We start from the raw sequence: 16,701 nt of genomic DNA on the forward strand, positions 1-16,701 counted from the left end.
TGCCTAAGGATGGCTGAGTTTAGCACTCAATATAACATGGATCTTTGAATTTTGGACCTGGGTAAAATGTGAAATGACATTTCACAGAAGGAAAAAGCTATTTTTACCTTAGTGTTTTAAAGATGGACCTTTGGAAGAATTGTTGCTGTGTCCCAGGGCTTCCCAGCTGTGGCCTGGAATCCTGTCAGATTAGAGACCCACCTGCTGGAAACCTTTCAGGAAGTCAAGCAACCACTCCCTGGGGTCTTCCTAATTGCCTGACTCCCCATCTGGGCTGGTAACTCAGTTGGATGCGTTGGGTATGACAAATTCAGTGGAGCTGACTAGACCAATGCCATGGACTTGATTTTCTTGTTGTCTCAAAGAAAAGCAATTCCTAAGTCCTTATCTACTAAATTAAAAATAAGTACTAGTGGCCTGAGGTCAACAAACTAACACAGTGGGGCTAGAGCTGTCCGGACTATCGTTTCCCCCTCTCTTTGGTAATACGGTGAATGTTTCAGTATACATTGTGAGGTCAGGGTTGTCTTTTCTATATTTAAGCATTAGTTTCAGTTTAATAGGATGAGAGATAGAAAAAGAATTTGCAACAAGGTTTGTCTCATGTCATCTGTGCAGTTTATCAATGGCTAATATCACTGAGCTGTCCATCGCTTTGTGGTCTTGATCACTAAATGCAGTTGGTAATGGTCAGTCAGATTTCTCACTGGACAGTGCTAGCCAAAGAATGTTCTCCTCTGGGTGGCACTGGTTGGGTCATACATGTCATCAGGACTGCAGACTGTAGTTTGTACCTTCTCTTACTTCATTAGCAGGAGATGGGTTTTGGTTAGACAGGCTTATATAACTCTCCCAGAGCATGACCTTACTCTATACCAACTTTTAGTCAACATTTCAGAGATGCTCCTTTGGAAACTCTTAGGCCTTGAGAAGTGGTACAATCTATATATCAGTGTTACTTTCTTTAATGATTGTAGTATGGTATTTCTCCATGTTTTGACATTCTTATCTGTACCATGAGTGATTAGATTCTGAACCTAGGGTAGGTACAATGCAGCCATGCCGCCAGTTTCCTCCCATCACTTCCTTTGAAACTCTCATGACAGGAGATACTTATTACATACTAATTTGCATTGGCAAGGAGGGCTTTGCTGACTCATTTGTCTTCCCTCATGTTACATTCCTCTCTGTGACCCATGACCTCTTGTATCTGTGACCTGGATTTACTGCTACACAGTATTATGGCAAAGCCTTTTGTCTTAAGGGTTAGGTTCATTTCTCTGGAAGCGAAGGTTACTTTTGAGAGCTGTTCACCAATATGTTTGCTTTATATACTAGAAAAAACAATATTCTGTGGTTGTAAAACTTCTGGACATAACTAGATCATTTAAAGGTTTTTGTAGTTGGCCGTTATGAGAATCAGTCAAAGGAATATTAATGCCCTGTCCTGTGTAAGAGTGCATTAGGTTAGTGAGTCAAGAGTAAAATATAGTAGTTTAGGAATCAAGGAGTCTAGTATTTTCTGGATCTATCACAAACTTCTTTGTATCTTACATATCTAATCTGCCTGATGCATAGAATAATTAAAAAAATAAGATGTTTGGGCAGCCCTAGTGGCTCAGTGGTTTAGCGCCTGCCTTCGGCCCAGGGCGTGATCCTGGAGACCCGGGATCGAGTCCCACGTCGGGATCCCTGCATGGAGCCTGCTTCTCCCTCTGCCTGTGTCTCTGCCTTTCTCTCTCTCTTTCTCTGTCTCTCAAGAATAAATAAATAAAATCTTAAAAAAAAAATAAGATGTTGAACTTCTCAGCTATTCTTCCTTTTTTTTCAGGTATCTTTCTTAAAAAGATTCAAAGTACTCTGTAAATGTGAGGAATGATTATGTTTGCATCTTGTCTCACTGGCAGATCTACCACCAAAGCCTATCTGATGTCACTAGCACTTTGTCCTCAGCAAGTGGTCTTCTGCAAAGCAGTGACTGCACATACTCCATTGCCTTGGGCCTCGTGAGGAGAGAGAAAGAACCTATGGATGCTAGAAATACCAGTCCATATTCTTCTCCTATTTTCATTAAAAGGAGTAAGAGTTTCAAAACAAAGCTTCTATACAAGCTGTTAGGTGATTTGATAATATAATATAATAATTGTTGTATAGTTTAACCTAATTTCACTTGCTTAAATAATGTTGCGGGGGGGGGGGGTAAAGTATGAAAGTGTCAAGTTGGAGTGTGAAGGTAAAAAGAGAAAACAAGAGGCCCTAGCTTGTAGAATCATTTACTTGCCAAAACTTCTAAAATTCCTGTAAGACCTTTCACATCTCCAGAGAATCCTGAATCCAGTAGAATTTCAAAGTTTTGATGGACTTTAAAAAGTGTCTGTCAGCTCTTCAGAGGGACCAGTCTCTACAAATGTGATGTCCAATCAGAGAGCTTACTAGCCACATGTGGCTATTCAAATTAGAATTTAAAACTCAGTTCCTCAGTTGCACTAGTGATATTTCAAGTGCTCAGGAGACACAAGTGGTTAGTGGCTACAGAACTGGACAGAGAGTTTTATTGGACAGTGTTCTAGAGAATGTGAGAATCAGAGCCTTCACTCAGGTAAGCGCACATTAGATGAGTGTGCAATACTTTCTCTGGAAATACTTATTTTCCTTTGATAGATTGATTTCCAGGAAAAAAATTATTTATATGTGTACAATGTATGTGTATATATTTATTTGCTGCTCAGGTATTTGTGATTATATAACATGGCAAAAAATGTTTCCTCATCAAATTGATAATAGAAAAGGAATGGTGTTGATGTTAATGGAATGCTTCCTATGTGTTAGACATTGTGTGCTAGGCATATTAAAAAACTCACAAAAAGTCACCCTACTTTAGATACAGCAGACCTAAGAGAGATGTTTTACAATTATCTCTGTTTTTACAGAGGGGGAGAAGACCCAGGTCCTACAATTAACAAGTGAAAGAATAAACTCAAATACAGCTTTGTTGTCTGACACCAAAGTTAGTCCTCCCAACCATTACATACACACACAGAGCTAATGTGTCTTAAAATAAATATTATTTTCATTAGAGCTTGCCAGACCCTAAGCATGAAATAATAGATTTGCTTTTACATGACTTATATGGACTTAAGAACTAGAACTAGAAAAGAACTGCTATCAAAGCAAGAATTGAACAAAATTTGCCATGATTAAAACTCCTTTTTCCATTTGGAAAATCCTCCCTTCAGGACAAGATGAGAAACATTCAGTGTAAAATGCATGTAGATTAATACAGTCTTCAAAGAGACTGGAGCAAAAAAGATGTAAAAGGGAAAACAGAAAAAAAAAATTCAGTCATTTGCTCTTATTTCCTGGTTGTGAGGAGCTTCCCTGTACTTGTCATGCACAGCTTGAGAAATTCAGTTCTTAAATAAACCAACTGGGATACATGGGGAAGAAAGGCCAGCACATCTCAGATATGTGTACAGACTCACTCAATTTCAAATGATTAAATGGCTGAGATGCAAAGAAGAGAGAGGCATGTAGCTACTCAAGCCTGTTTTTACAATAATGAAAGATCCTTTCACCATAAGATGTCAGGCATAGCTCACCAAGAGAGACCTATTTCTGCAGACTTTTAAGAATCTGAGTATAGCTGTTTGATGGCTCAGAAGTCATCTTGGGTGTGGGGGACGGGCAGTAGAAGCATAATGGTTTAACAACCCTGGGTCTGGAGCCACACCGACAGGGGTTTGAATCCCAACCCCACTACATGCTAGTTGTGTGGATTTGAATGAGTGACTCAGCTCCTCAAAGCTTTGGTCTTTCCCCTCCAAAGATGAAGACTACAATTTCCACATCACAAGGTGGTGTAGGAATCAATTGAGATGCTTACATGTAAAACATTTTGTACCTTGGCTATGTAGAATACTCACAGCTATTTATTATTACTACTACTATTATCATCAGCAAGTCCTTTTTACTGAGACTGAATTGCCTCATTTAGCTATATAAAACCTGTTTATCTTATTTTTCCCTCAAGATTCATAAAAAACAAACTTACTCTAAGACAGTCAACACTTGAATCAGATCTAGGTCTCAACCATTCCTCGTGTGACAAGATTCTCTAATGTGATACTATATAACATAGTACTTGTACTCTTCTGCATGAATAATAATTAATGTTCATTTTAAAAATGTAACTCAGAAAATGGAGTCTTGCATTTCAGACCCAGTGTGACAGTGTCCGAGTACAATGGGATCATTACTTCCTAGAATTTAGATTCAGCACATTTGTTAAAAAGTACTTTGTTTCCTTCAAAAGTCCACTAAAAGGATTTTCCCATTAAGATAGATGGAACATACATGTTTTTCTTTATTTCTCCCAGTAAATAGGAATAAAAGTCTTGAACATTATGGGTAGCGTAAGGAGAGAAGTTAGACAAGCTAGGAAATTGGGGACTCAAAGGAAATAAGGTGAGTTACCTGGTGTTTCTTTTTGGGATTTCATTTATCTCATATTGGGTCCCAGAGAAGCTGAAAACCCATTAATGTCAATGGGTACAGAGCATGAAAAGCCTAAATAAAAGCCTTGCTCTTGTTAAAGACCAGGATGACAGTGAGAGACCTCTCCTCCATAGCCTTAATCTGATTGGGCTGCCCTGACAAAATATAAGCTGGGTGCTTAAATAACAAAAATATGTTTCTTACAGTCTGGAAGCTGGAAGTCTGAGACCAACATACCAGCATGGTCTGGTTCTGGTAAGAGCTCATCCTGGTTTGCAGAGAGCTGGTGCCTTGTTGTGTTGTCACATGGTGGAGAAATGGAGAACAAAAATGATGGAGAAATAGAGAACAAACTCTTGTGTCTCTTCTGATAAAGCCACTTATCTCAATAGACCAGGTCCCTCCTGCCCTTCATCTAATTACCTCCTAAAGGCCTCATTTCCAAATGCCATCACATAGGAGTTAGGGCTTTAATTTATGAATATGAGGGAAAGACAATCACTCAGTACATAATACCCATCTTGCTTGGATGGTGTCAGGGGGCATCTGTTAGAAAGCCAAAACTTTCACAAAGCCCCAGTAGTAATGAGACCACCTTCACTTTTTTTTTTTTAAAGATTTTGTTTTAGAAAGTCGGGGAGGGGGGAAGGGGAGGGAGAGAATCTCAAGCAGACTCCATGCTGAGTGCAGAGCCTGATGCAGGGCTTGATCTCATGACCTTAAGATCATGACCTAAGCATTAATCAAGAGTCACATATCTAACGGGACTGAGCCTCCCAGCCACTTTCACTTCTGTTTGTCAGCAGAGACTACGTGAGATTGGGCAGCCCAGGTGGCTCAGCAGTTTAGCGCCACCTTCAACCCAGAGTGTGATCCTGCAGACCCGGGATAGAGTCCCACGTCAAGCTCCCTATATGGAGCCTGCTTCTTTCTCCCTCTGCCTGTGTCTCTTCCTCTCTCTCTCTCTCTCTCTCTCTCTTATTTGTCTCAAACAAATAAAAAAAATCTTAAAAAAAAACTACATGAGATCAGTGATGAAACACATTTACTCTTTCCAATCAAGAGGTATCACGTATTGTGGGATACCTGGGTGGCTCAGTGGTTGGGCAGCTGCTTTCCCCTCGGGTTGTGATCCGGAGATCTGGGATTGAGTCCCACATCGGGCTCCTGCATGGAACCTGCTTCTCCCTCTGCCTGTGTCTCTGTCTCTCTGTCTCTGTCCCTATCTCTCATGAATAAATCTTTTAAAAAATTCTGAAAAAGAGGTATCATGAATATAAGTTATATAAGTACATCTGTTAGAAGACATTGTCAGAAAGAATTAAGGAAACCTCACCCATCTATATGCTGTCTACAAGAAACTCACATTAAATATAGCCTATAAGCATGTTGAATGTAAAAGGATGGAAAAAATATTATGTAAATATTAAAGTAGAAGCAAGTATTAGTACCTGATAAATTAGGTGGTCCACTAAGAAGATACAGCAATCTAAATATTATTGCACCAAACAAGTCACAAAATATGTAAAACAAAAAAATCCACACTTCAGGGAGTGTTGAGATATGCTACCAAATCAGTTGTTAGAACAACCAGGCAGAAAATCAGCGAGGATATGGATAAATTCCACAGCATCATCAATCAACAAGGTCTAACTAGCATTGATAGAGCGTGCCACCCAATGAGAACAGATAAACATTTAAGTTTCCACAGAATTTAAATCCCCATAGATAACATCCTGGACCATAAACAAATTTGAGCAAATTTAAAAGAATATATATATTAGTATATATATTAATATATAGTCATTCTCTGACCTTGGTGGAGTAAAACTAGAAAGGAGTAACAGGAAAATCTCTGAACACTTAGGAACTAAATATCTTGCTGAATATTGTATGAAATCATTTTTTTAAAGATTTTATTTATTCATGAGAGACACAGGGAGGCAGAGACCTAGACAGAGAGAGAAGTAGGCTCCCTGTGGGGAGCCCAATGTGGGACTTGATCCCTGGACCTGGGATCATGCCCTGAGCCAAAGGCAGACACTCAGCTGCTGAGCCACCCAGGAATCCCTGAAATAATAAATCTTAAGAAAAATAGTATTTTGAACTGAATGAAAATGAAAATACAATTTATCAAAATAACACAGCTAAAGTAGTACTGAGAGGAAAAGTCATAGTCTCAATGCTTATATTAGGGAAGAGGAAAAAATATTTCTAAGCCCTCATTTCACAAACCTAGAATAAGAACACAGTGAATAAACTCAAAGCAAGAAGGAAGGAAATATGGAGAATAATAGAAATCAATGAAATTGAAAACAAAGAGCTAGTTCTGGGAAAAGATGAATAAAACTGACAAATATGTAGCAAGACTGACAGAAAAGAAATTAACAGTATCAGGAATGAAGCAGGGTGTCATGATAGGCCATGAAGACCTCAGAAAGACAGTATGAAATTGCCACAACCAGGTATGCAGACCTATATTTGACAACTTAGGTGAATTCCACTGGGTTTTCAAGAACACAAACAGATGGACTGACCTGGTATATAGTTGATATTTTTAGTAATCCTATAACAATTCAGGGAATTGAATTTTTAATTAAACAGCTACCCAGAAAGAAATCCATAGGCCCGTGTGGTTTCAGAGGAGAATTTTATCAAATATTCAATGAAGAATACCAAGGAATTTTTTGAAATCTCTTCTAGAAAGTAGAAGAAGGAACAGGTACTCATGTTAGGCCAGTTTTACCCTAATAACAAACTCAAAGCACAAAAAAACTATATGAAGAAAAAGAGCGCAACATCTCTCATGAACTTAGACACAAAGGTTCTCAATAAAATTTTGGCAAATTGAATCCAATGATTTGATGACGTGGGGTTTATTTCAGGTATGCTAGATGCTTTCCTTCACCAGTTCAGATCTTCAGTGTCCTCATACTTCCCCTGTTCCTTCCTTGAAAATCCATCTCTCAGCAGTGGATAGATGGAGTGCTTACGTATCTGGAGGTCACATTTATTTTCCCAGTTCAATCACTATTTCAGCCATATCTGAAAGATAGGGAAGAAATAGCATAGCTCTCTTAACATAGGGGACTCAGGTTTAAGTGAAGCAAGAGGGAGATGACTTTTGTGCAAGGACTCACCCTCTCCTGTGTCTCCCTGAGAGTCTGGAATTGTCTATTTCAGGTGGCTGGACCTACTTGAAGAGCCAGCAATATGGAGTGTCCATATTGGCATATCCAGAAACTTCTGGAAGCTGGTATTTATCCACTATTAAGTTTATGGTACTTAATTTTGCTTTTCATTACAGTTTGAGGTCTATCCTGATGATGCAGTCATTTTAGTCAACTTCTAAGAGAAGCTTATATTGTATAGCCCTCTTTTGTTGTTCATCCATGGTGGCTTACATGAAGGCCACATTTAAAGACAGAGGCTGGAGGAAATTCTTCCACTCCTTCCCCTTGCTTTATCCCTTTTGCAGACAACATCACTTGTGAGCATTGGAGACTTAGGTCAGTGGCATCTCCCACATCTAAAAATCAGACAAAACTCAATAGCGTCACTCTTTGAAGAGGCAACGTTCACTCCAGTATGATGCCTTTTCTTCCAATGCTGAGTAGTTACCTCTACTGCCAAGAGTTCTCTCACCCAAAAAGAGAGAATGACAACAGCTGAGTACCTCATTCTCAGCACTGAGGCATATGCCTGCTTATTCTCCCCAAGTACCAAACCCAGCATTCTGACACCAGCCTCTGGGGCATCACTGGGTAAATGGAAATCTTTCATCGTGTTTTCCTCTGAGAAGAGAGATGGTCCCTGAGCAGTGATTTCTGTTCTTCACTAAGCCTGACTTGAAAATTAATTGGGCTATAGTAAATTTCTTAACAGGAAACAATCAAATTTCTTCCTCCAAATTCCTTTAAGAAATTTAAAAATGTAGATAAAACCAAATTAATATTGCAGATGGGGGGGATTTGTATACATTTCAGGGCTTTGGGGGGAAACTTGAACAATAATCAGGTTTGAGTCCATATTTTGAAGAAAGGGGATGTAGAGTTCTGGGGAGGATCCATTCACCCCCTCCAAAAGCATAGGGGAAGGAGACCTCTCTGAGGTGCTGGTGGGGCAGCAGACACCATGTTGTTAAGGGAATACAACAGAAACTTGTCACATGTCTGCTTGGATATATCTGAGATTTGGATGTCAGAGCACTAGTTAAGGTTTTTATTCTATTGTATTTTTTTTTTTTTATGATAGGCACACAGTGAGAGAGAGAGAGGCAGAGACATAGGCAAAGGGAGAAGCAGACTCCATGCACCGGGAGCCTGACGTGGGATTCGATCCCGGGTCTCCAGGATCACGCCCTGGGCCAAAGGCAGGCGCCAAAACCGCTGCGCCACCCAGGGATCCCTATTCTATTGTATTTTTATCTTCAGTTTTCATAATATGGACAGCCCCCCCCCCCCCCAAGAGAACATAGGTTCTAGTATCATGAGGCAGAAGGAGACTTTAGAAGATTATTTCTGGTCTTTTTACCTGCAACAGTGCAACAGGCATTGTCAGGAGGAGGTGGCGGCAGGTCACATGTAATCCTGATTGATGGACAGGCCTGCCCTGCTCCGTTTCCACTTGAAAGATGATATAATAGGCAGATCCAGTCAGGCCCTTTGGGACTCACAAGGAGAGAACTTTCTTGTGGAGTCTCATAAGAGGCTGGGAACGTTTTCTTTCTTTCCCTGAGAGTTGACTGCTGTAACAAGTGAAAACCAGGAGTTTGGATAATCACTCCCAGCTGTCACCCCCTGACCAGTGGTCTTTCCTTCCACATCTGTCTGTGCAGCCTATTCTTCATCCTTTCTGGTGCTCTGAGTTTCTTGGCTTGAAAGGTGGCTTATATCTGATACCACAGATAATACTATTTTGGGATCTGATCTTAGTTTAACGTCTTGTCATCATTTTGGTAATTTAAAGATGTAAACTTTGAGTCATGCACATGTGTATTTACATGTAATAGGTCCTGACCCACAACACAAGTAAGCTTACATCTAATTCTACACATACTACTTCATACTCAGGTGATTTCTTCAACTTTGGCCTGGAGGTGGCATCTTTAAAATGTGTCATGGTCAGAAAAGAATGGAAACCTGCACAGCTTGAGAATTTTTCCACAAAGCCATCTGAAACACAGCAAAAAAGAAAGTTTGTGGAATAATTCATGTTTTGGCATACAACTTTGTAGTTTATGCAGGTGCTTTCATGCTTTTATATTGACCGTTTCCCATGAAAAATCAGTGTGGGAGGCAGGATGTGTTTAGTCAAAATTAATAATGAATTTGAGTTTCAGAGAAATTAAATAGCTAATCTCAAGTCTCATTGTTGGAAATTGCCTAGTTTATCCAACTCCTTATTTCACAGTTAGCATCTCATCGTACCACATCTCCACTCCCTTCTTACAGCTATGTACTGTCAACAGGGGGATGAAGACAGCTTGGAAAGGGCCGGAAGGAGCCATGTGGCCTCAATTTTCACCCTCATTGAAGAATGCTTCTATGACTGTGCCCTCTTCTAACTTCCCTGAAGGAAAAACAGAAAAGACCCAGGGTATCTAGTAGGCCAGGAAGAAATCTGTGTTAGCCCCATGTGTTCTCTCCTGATACCCAATTTATTTGTTTTCTGTAGGTAACACCCAGCTTGGTACAGCACTCAGTACAGACCTCCTAAGGAGGAAAAAAACTGTTAGAAGCACACTACAGTGTTAGAATTCATATCATAGTTTCCCCCAGAAGCTCTAACATCGAACCTTATGTGACTCCAGATCCTGGGAAGACTAAATTGTTTGACATATGGATCTAAAAAAATGCTTTACATATTTTAAGTGAAATAAGTCAGACAGAGAAAGGCAAATAGTGCCTGATCTCATATGTAAAATCTACAAAAGCCAAACTCTTAGAAACCATACATGAGTAGTTACCAGGAACCTGGGGATATGGAGGAAATTGGACATGTTCGTCAAAGGGCACAAACTTAGATCATGAGATGAGTAAATTCTGGGCATCTAAAATATAGCATAGTGACCTTGGTTAATGATATTGTATTACATGCCTGAAATTTGCTAAGAGTTTAGATCTTAAATTTTCTCAACACAGGCACATATATACACAGACACACACAAATGCTCAATATGTGAAGTAATAAAGGTGTTAACCAACCTTTAATCTTCATGTAATTACTTTACAATGTATCTATATATTGAGTCATCACATGTTAGACCTTGAAGTACACAATGTTATTGGTTGATTACATCTCAATAAAGCTGGGAAGAAAACTATAAAGCCCTTTACAGATTGTCAGATCATGCAACATACATTGGATGTGAATCCAGGTTTTGGATTCTAGACTTTTTTTTTTTTTACATTAAAAGGTTTAAAAATAAAATTAAAATTAGCATATGAATACATAATCATTAAAAGTGTCAAGATACAGATAAGTATATAGAATTAAAAAGTTAAAATCTTTTTTAAAAAAAAATGTCTGTGATATTCCATAGTATGGATGAACCATGATGCACCCATTGAATTTGGCACAATTTTTTTTCCAATATGACAAACCATGTAGTAATAGACATTTTCACACATGTCTTCGTGTACATGGACGTGCATGTTGGATAGATTTCTAGAGGAAGAATTTCAGAATCAAATAATAAATTCACAAGTAATTTTGATAAATATTATTGCCTCCTAAAACATTGTATCCATTTATAATATCACTCATTTCTCTTATTCCTATGAATACTAGATTTTTGTCAGCATAAAGAATTTCTGCCAAGATAATGCAGTTGGTTATAGCATTTTTTCCGAAGACCTAGAGTGATGGTTTCTGTTTAATTCTGTCAGCAGAATCTATAAAATGGGTTCATCAATCCTACTTTAGGCAAGTTGGGATGGCCAAAGAGGGAACAAACATGGTATGATTATTACATATTATTATGGCAACCCAGAGTTGAATCACAATCACAAACATGGCCTATAACATTGTTTTCAACTCCTTAGAGGTGAAATTCTTCTTCATCCAAGTTTGTTTGTTGATGGGATATGAGTTATAAAGCTTTCAGAAGCATGGAGGCCTCACATGCCCCCATCTCTACCCATATTCACACAGTGATGGACACAGCTTCACAGAGCAGTTTGCCTAAGTGGGCCTGCAACACCCATCTCAATTTACTTGGATTGCCCTGTGTCCTGTGAATGAACCCCCATTCTCCATGTGGAGTTTGCTGAGCACCCACACTCAAAGTTCTAAATAAGACCATGCAGTCCTCTTTAAGAAATGCTAGAATAGGCTAAAAAATGCTGGTGTTAGATGACTGCTTCTTACCCAAAGATGTTAGCATATGTGACCATAGTCACGAATGGGGCACCACAGGTCGCTCTGAAATTTCATGTAGAAGGCTTCTGTGCTGCAGAGGATTGTGATGTTCCACATCCTCACGGAGGGGGAAGCTGGATGATGTTTGTTGAAATACAGTTTGAGCTTTCACAGAGGGAACACTCTAACCAAGACCCTTGATACGATGGATGAGGCTGAGGATCCAGTCCATTTTCTGCCTGGGGTGGACCCTAGGAGTGCCGTCTGTTGTTACCCCCAGAAAAAGTTCAGTGGTTGATGAGATAAGAGGTTTTCATGTTAGACCATCAGCAGTTGTTCACAGAGCATCTGACTTGGGACCAATCTTGTGCTAGATGAGGGAACTGAAGGAAAAAAATCAAACACTCCCTGCCCCAGGCTACTTAGCCTGAAATGAATGGCAAAGAACTTAATGTTTTGCTAGAATTGGGTTACTGGCTTCTTCCGGTGGCTGCTGCTCTAGTTGAAGTGCTAATTTTCTTAAATTCCTACACTCGGTTTGCAGTCTCCTTTTACTCTCAGATATACACACTGCCATAAAATCAGTCTCTAGGTAGCTTACGTTTGAAAGCCTCCCAGAGTCCACTCAGTCACATATGGTTTAAAGTCCAAATTCTCAAATGCTTTTTTTTTTTTTTTCTCAAATGCTTTTGATTCAAGGGTGTGCATTCCCTTCTCATCACTCTCTAGCCTTGAGCTCTTACTGCTTTTGTGCTGACATTTGTTCCTTTTTCCACATTCAATTATTTGCAGTTCTTCCAACACCTTCCATTTCATTTTTTCCTGGAGAGTCCTCACCTCAAGGGTTACTTAAAAACATTGCCACCTCCCTGAAGCCTTTCATGATTACTTTCAATAGCGATTTGACTCTGAATTCCTACGAGCATTGGTTTGCAAGTCTCACGATACCTAACATCACGTTGCCTTATGCACAAGCACTAGTAGAAGGTAAATATCCAAAGCACCAAGATAAAGTGGTATTCTCCATTGTATCTTCTTCCCAGTGGTAGTGACTGGTCCGTTCTACAGGGAAATATTAAATAGATCAACTATCTTTAAAATGTAGGAATTCAGAGAAGGTAGCTATCAGTCTAAGTTGAGGTACTTAGGAGAGTTGTCAACATGAGACTGGCTTTTTCAGGATTCCTCTGTGTGGTCAGCCACCCAGTGTCCATGTTTGTGGGATTGTGTCTGGAGGCATTTAAAGTCTCTCCTAATGTACTTCCGACAAATGTAGCCAGAATCCTTGTCTTCTAGACTTGGCATTTAATGTTATAGGGTACTGGATGGGATGTGTTTGTGATTTGTTTGAGGCCACAGCACAGCTGCATAACATTTTATAGGCCCATTTTATACAGTGGGGTTTCTCATTTTCAAAGAGACTCATTAAAAATCTTATTAAGCTATTATCCTCAAGGTGATTATGCGGCTTAATTACAAATGCTTTCTTCGTGGGCAGGCTTTTAGGCAGAGGACCATTCCCACCATCACAGAGCATTTTATCTTTTCCTCTCAAATATAACAACCTAAGTTTAACTTTTGCCTTTTTCAGAAGAAAAAAATCTCTCATGACGTTTGCTATTTGTGAAGAGGAGAATTCATTTGTGGGAAAATTATAGTCTCCTATGCATTTATGAAAGATTTCTCCTCTAGTGTATCACGTTTCAGAGGGGGCAACTGTGGACTTTCCATATACTCAAGGGTAGGTAGTTTCCAGAATGTTCCCAATGCTGCCCAGAACATTGCTCAAGTCTATGTTGATCCAATGGCAGCAGCAGAAGACAAGTCAGAGAGCATAGTAACATCTAGCCAAGCTTTTGGCTGTACCTCCAAGCCAAAGCATTGGGAGGTAGATTTCTAGCAGTCTTCAAGCACATTCCTGCCTCTCTGCGCCTTTGTACTTCTTGTTCCTTCTACTTAAGTATTCTTCCTTGAGACACCTGCATGGTTTACTTTCTCATTTCATTCTTCATTCTGTGCTGACATGACCTCATCAGCCAGTGCTTTCCTGACTACATAAAAATACATTCCCGGCCCACTCCTCACCCCATCCTATTTCCACAACCTCACACTTTATTCCATTTACCCTAATTTCACAGTACTCACCATTTGGCATAATCTGTATTTGCGTATTTTTATTTTTATTTTTTGCTATCTTCATCTGTTAGAAGTTAAGCTCCAGAAAAGCAGGTGGCTGGGTTTTTTGTTTTCATTTTGTGTTGTTGTTTCTTAATTATAGCATACCTAGGGTTTAGAAAAATACCTGCCGCTCATTAAGCACTTAATATATATTGAATGAAAAGGAATGTCCTTGAAGACACTAGGAAATAATGTATTTTTAGTGCAAATAATTTAGTGTCCCCCTTTCCCTTTGCATAATGGGAACTGGAAGACAGGGGAGGAGGTGTAACCCCCAAGGTAGCTTGGTGATCAGTAGTAGAGCTGGGACCTGTCCCTGTGGCTTTAACTTGCAGATCATGCCCTGTACCACATGACCAACTCCATAGTTAAACCTTTTGACAAGAAAAAGGGAGGAAAAAGCTAGGTTCCTTTTGAGAGAACAAAATTAAGATGGGTGTCAGGGGGTTTGATGATTTTCCAGGGCAAAAAGCAGGTCCCACATTACTGAGGACCCAGGGATAAACTTGTATGTCCTCAGTGTATTTAACATATAGTGGTGATAGTCTTGTAACCAAAGCAATTGAGCAAACAGGAAACATACTGAGAAATCAATATCTCTTGCCGCTTAATAACGACATATCATTTTGTAAAATGGAATGCCACAGCATGGTGGCAGCTGATGCCATTTGTTCTTGATGGTGACATTCTGTGTAGTATAACAACACATCATGCATAGTTAGCAGATGTTCTCTGAGTCCTTTCTAACAGGTTGATAAAAAAGTTTACCAAGAAACATAGCCTGTTTTGAATGGCTCGGTGGAATCTGCTTAAACACAAGAAGCTGTGACTGTTTCACACAATGGTCTTCTAATAGATCTCATTTTCTTTGGGGCTGGCATCAAGCTCAACCCAGCCCTGGCAGCCCTACTGATGCGTCTGTGCAGCCAATGACCAGGTGAATCCCTGCACATGCACTCTCCTTCATCTGTGTGGTTCTGGGGCCATTTCTATGCCTGTAATCATCCCCTTCTCTCTTCTTGCCCATTCATGTCTTCTCTGTCATTCACAACCTCATTCAAATGCACATTGGACCATTTTCCTCAAACTGACTCCATCATTCCTTCACTCTGCTGCTGATTCCCCTATCACACATTCCATAGTTCTTGTGATCCTGTTATGTTCCTCTCCATGCTTGTTCATGAATGTTCTTTTGCCTTCATGTCAATATCCACTGTGCACTGTGGGGAAGGATGGAAGGAAGGGATGAGACTGTCCTTCTCTCCAGGAGTTGCCAAGCTTCTTGTGAAGGAAGTCTATCATTTATGAATTAATGAAAGGACAATTAAATCATAAATCATGGGGCAGCCTGGGTGGCTCAGTGGTTTAAGCACCTGCCTTCGGCCCAGGGCATGATCCTGGAGTCCCAGGATTGAGTCCCACGTAGGGCTCCCCGCATGGAGCCAGCTTCTCCCTCTGCTTGTGTCTCTGCCTCTCTCTCTCTCTCTCTCTCTCTCTATCATGAATAAATAAATAAAATCTTAAAAATATAAATTATGGAGCATTGATAAAATGTTTCCCTCGCATGCATGGAATTTGGTGTCTAAATTTGGATTTAAACCTTTTTTCCATGATTAGCTATATAACTTTGGACAGGTAACTTATTCTGAGATTAATCTTGGCCTTATCCCAAAGACCCTCACTGCTCTTGCACCTCTAGTTAGATCCTGGTTCCCCAAGGGCAGGAGCCCCAGGCAGTTTGCCCGATTCCTGTTACCATTGGAGATGACATGGGGATAATGATAAAGGAGGGACCATTGCTGATCAAGAGTAATCTGAAGGGCACCAGGGAATCCCCTATACTTACAAAAGTTTTTTCCAGTTGACTCCTGGAAACACACCTTAGTCATTGATTCCTTTGACCTAAGCCACTTGGATCTTTTTGAGGATTTTTTTTTAAGTATGTTCATGAGTTAGAGACTCTTTGGTCCATGATACAAATGGCTCTGCCTCTGGCCTGAGGCTTGTTTCCTACAGCACTGGAAGGAAAGGATGGGATTATGGGGATCTAGAAAGGCAAAGGAAAATCATTTCCAGTTAACAGAATTTCTCTTAATTCACAATTTTGTCTAAAATTGTTCCTACATATAAAATTGCTTAAAGAATTGCATGCCCTGCTTTGCCCTTATATTAGAATGAATGAGGAAAAAAATGCTTACGTGTATTTGAGGGTTGTGAACTCTTTATTCTAAGAATATGTATTTAAAACAAATTTTCTTATAAAAGGTTTAGTAGTGTTTTCCACGTTACAGAAATGTGAGCCTTGCTCAAATAGAATCCATAATCGGCACATGACAAAATCACTCCCTGAATATTTACTGAGGATTTGTCTCAGAAAATAACTGGCTACTCTCAATGCAAGGTGTTCAAATGATCCAAAACAAATTGGGTTTCCTCTCTGAAGGTGTGGATGTAATGCAGCATGAAGGATGATGGGGCTCAATCTAGTGTAAAACCAGCACAGGCAAAAGGGCTCAATAATTTGTTACCAGGAAAAATCCTGTCACTGCTGATGATTACATTAAAATGAAGGCCCGCATTGCCACTGTTGGTGAAATGACTTACCTGCCTGCTCCTGTCCTCCTCCATGTGTGCTAGAACATGGGATGGACTTGGGACCAGGTTTGG

This window comes from Canis lupus, chromosome 6 (assembly GCF_048164855.1).
Source record: "Canis lupus baileyi chromosome 6, mCanLup2.hap1, whole genome shotgun sequence".
In the NCBI taxonomy this organism is placed as follows: Eukaryota; Metazoa; Chordata; class Mammalia; order Carnivora; family Canidae; genus Canis; species Canis lupus.